Raw genomic sequence first — 3,515 nt, 5'->3', positions numbered from 1 at the left:
CATTCTATGCCCTAAGCAACTATTGAACGAAGAACATATGGCTCTCTTCAACAAAAATGCACGATTATAACAGAGGCATGATAATGGCGGTCCTACAACTAAAGCAGTAAACACAAAACAGAACACCTGAAGAACCTAAACACTCGCATGCCCAGAAATCTCAAAGTACGAACCCAGGAAAACAAACAAAGCAAGTAAAAGCACGTCATTATTAAAGGATGCAAGAAACTTACAGTAAATTGTTGAACTGGGGGTCCTAAATGTGGCCGAGTAGAGTCGAGAAGAACTGATGATAACAAACACGGAAAAACTGGAAGAAATGGCGAAGTGTTAAGACGGTTCGTGCTATTTTAAAGAATTTTCTCTCTGGGAAATTCGAGCAAAAATGGCAAGGAATGGAAAGTAACCAAAATGAAGGAAAGATGGTGGCTTTTATAGGCAAAAGTGCATGAGGAACAGGCGTCACCACCTACCAATCGTACGGTGGGGGAGCATAGGCATTTGGCATCATTGCTGACCCGCATGACCGTCATGACACGGTTGAACCGTGACAGGTGGTCACTGGGATCGGAGTTCCCGGTATATGCCGCCATTTCGGGCATCTTGAAATTTTTAGGGAGCTCCGCCTCCAAGATGTGCTTGGCACATGGCTTCCGATCCTCGCTGTCCGAGTCAGAGTCGTCTCCCTTCTGCCTCCGGGAGACTCGAGCAATGTCTTTTCGAAGTATGGCGAGTTATGCCATAATCCCTTCGTTTAACGTATCCGAGGAAACCACGGGCCTGTATCTTTTTTGGTCAAGGTGATCCCGGAGGTCACCTTGATTCCCATTGATTTGATTTCTCAGATCAATGGGAGGACATCTCTGTCCTCTTCTTCCTCTACCCCCTGGTTCCTGGTGCATAGAAACGCTTTTCCGGTCCCCTCGATCCTGAGGGTCAAGACTCCCTTTTTGGGGCTTGCCCCTCTGCGGACCTTTCCCTTTAAGGAAATCCGAGCCGACCCTTCGCGGATCCTGCACCTTTTTCTTTCGCCCAAGGGTAGAAGTAGGGTTTTTTGTTTGATTTTCCTCAGCAGGGTACCTTATAGGGCTAGGTTCCCTAGATTTTTGCTGCTGGGAATTAGGCGAAGACGTCGCTGGCTCTCTGTTGAGCCCAGCGGTCATTGCCTTGGGGTGCACGTGAATACCAGCTGCCTCCATGGCTTTCTGCATGGCTAGCATCACTTCCTGCATTTTTTGGTTTTGCGCTTTCTGAGCTTCGATCTCGGCTTCATGATCGATAGCTTTTTGTCTGAGGAGCACCAGCTCTGAGTAACTTCCTTCGTCATAGGCATACTCGTCGAGGTTCCCCTCGTAGTCCTCGTCGGGGACTATTTCTTCTTCCTCGAACTCCTCTGCCGCTCTTGAGGCCACATCTTCCTCATTTGGATCTTGAGCATCTTCCAGAGGGCGAGGAAGACGTGTACTTCTCGTCTCCACCATTCTTGTGAAGTCAAATGTTTGTTATGTAGCAGCTTTCCTCAGCTCTCAATGAAAGCACCAAAATGTTGACCGAGATTTTCGGCAATATATGATTATAATAGTGAGCTGTAAGAAAGCGAGATGAGGATTTTTACGTGGTTGGGGCGTTAATGAGCCTTAGTCCACGAGTCTTTGTTATTAATGGATGTATTTAATACAGGTTCCACATTTGAGGGAATGTTATCCTCATAAATACAGAGAATGTTCTTGGTGAGTATTTTCTCTTCTTGCTCATATGCAGCCCAAGATTCTCGACCCCATTAAATGAGCTTTGAGGGGGTATTTATAGTGTTTTGGTGGGGTGATCCCTAGAATTGTTCTTACAAACGTATCTGTAAGTATCCATAAAGTTGGGTATTCCCAATGAATATACCATGGGTGATGCATGGTCAAATCCCTAGGTGTTGTAGGGTTTTTATGAGGAATGTCCTTTTTGCCTTGTGATTGACGTGACTCTTCGCAGAGTAGCCGTCGCTAGACTTAAATGATCATTACTGTGGCGCTGCTGTTTGGGGGTTGTGCCGTCAGACTTTATTGCGTGTTACAGTCCCAACACGCTTCCTCCCATGCGGCATTAAATGCGACTTGATTGCTCAGGAGAGGCCTGACACATCCCGGAGAGGCTTAGTGCTATGCGAGCTTCCGGGAGTACCTTGTACTCCGGGTGCCTCCTCCAGGACCTATACCCAGGGTGCTCCTTGTGGCGTACAAAGACTCATCAAATATTTACAAGTTATCTGATCCACGTGTCCCTATTCAACTGGTCCACGTATTTTGGGCAAATTCGGGGGCAACAATAAATATACCCTTTAAGCTCTCTATTTACTGTTTTGCCCTTAATAAGTGATTAAATTCACAAATAGACATAGTCTAATTTGAGAATTATAATTGATTAATTAAAATCAATTAAATGAGTCTTACAAGTAATATTGTCTCAACTAGTGTGGGGACCATGGGTCTATATATCCGAGCTTCCAATAAGCAGATCAAGAATTTACATCTTAAATTCTCTGAATTATTAATTCTTCGTTGAATCCACGCATAGAACTTAGAATTGCACTCTCAATTATATAGAACGCTCTATATGTTCCACCATATAGACACGTCATTAATTATCCATTGCTATAATCCTAATTTGATCAATGATCCTCTATATGGATGATTTACACTGTAAAGGGATTTAATTACTGAACACCCTACAATGTATTTTATCCTTAAAACACTTAACCCTGTATAAATTATATTTCAGCTAAGTGAAATGAGTACTCCACCATTTATTTTCGTTTGGTTAAGCTCGAAGGAAATCATCCTTTACTTTCTATTCGCCAGATAGAAGCTATAGATTCCATATTTATGTTAGCGCTCCCATTCAATTGCACTACCGTGTTCCCAAAATGTACGTATCACCCTGACCCAAAAGTAGGCTTAACTAACAAATCAAAGAACTGTTGGGTTTTATGCCCTAAATAAAACTCATTTCAATATAATTAGATTTACTTATTAATATAGATCAGAAATAACATTTAATGTTGCATGGTTCACATGATTTATTTCATGATTATATGTACATAATGTATAAATTCATCTGAAACCCTTTTCACATACTTGATCCTGTTTATTGTGCCGTCAACACATTAGAAAGTAAACATGACTATGTGAATAAAGTTTCCTAGATTTATCAGACATAGGGTTTTACTGATATGATAATCTACAACAGAGTTTACTTGCATTTGGAGAAGTGCTATGTTCTTTCCAGAGCATTGGTTAAAGTAAAGCTCAGGTTGGATGCATGGAGTATGCATCGGAAGGGACTGATATTGAACTTTGACTTAGATTTATTAAACTTACCGTAATATCTATTCAAGTCAATATCGCCTAGTTGATCCTAGATCAAATGATCTTAATCCTGTTATGATTAGGCTCAATCTTGAAAGGTTATTTTTGTTCTTTGATTTGTTAGTTAAGCCTACTTTTAGGTCAGGGTGATACGTACAT

The sequence above is a fragment of the Cannabis sativa genome, chromosome 8, assembly GCF_029168945.1.
Source record: "Cannabis sativa cultivar Pink pepper isolate KNU-18-1 chromosome 8, ASM2916894v1, whole genome shotgun sequence".
NCBI lineage: Eukaryota > Viridiplantae > Streptophyta > Magnoliopsida > Rosales > Cannabaceae > Cannabis > Cannabis sativa.
This window is presented reverse-complemented; position numbering follows the sequence as displayed.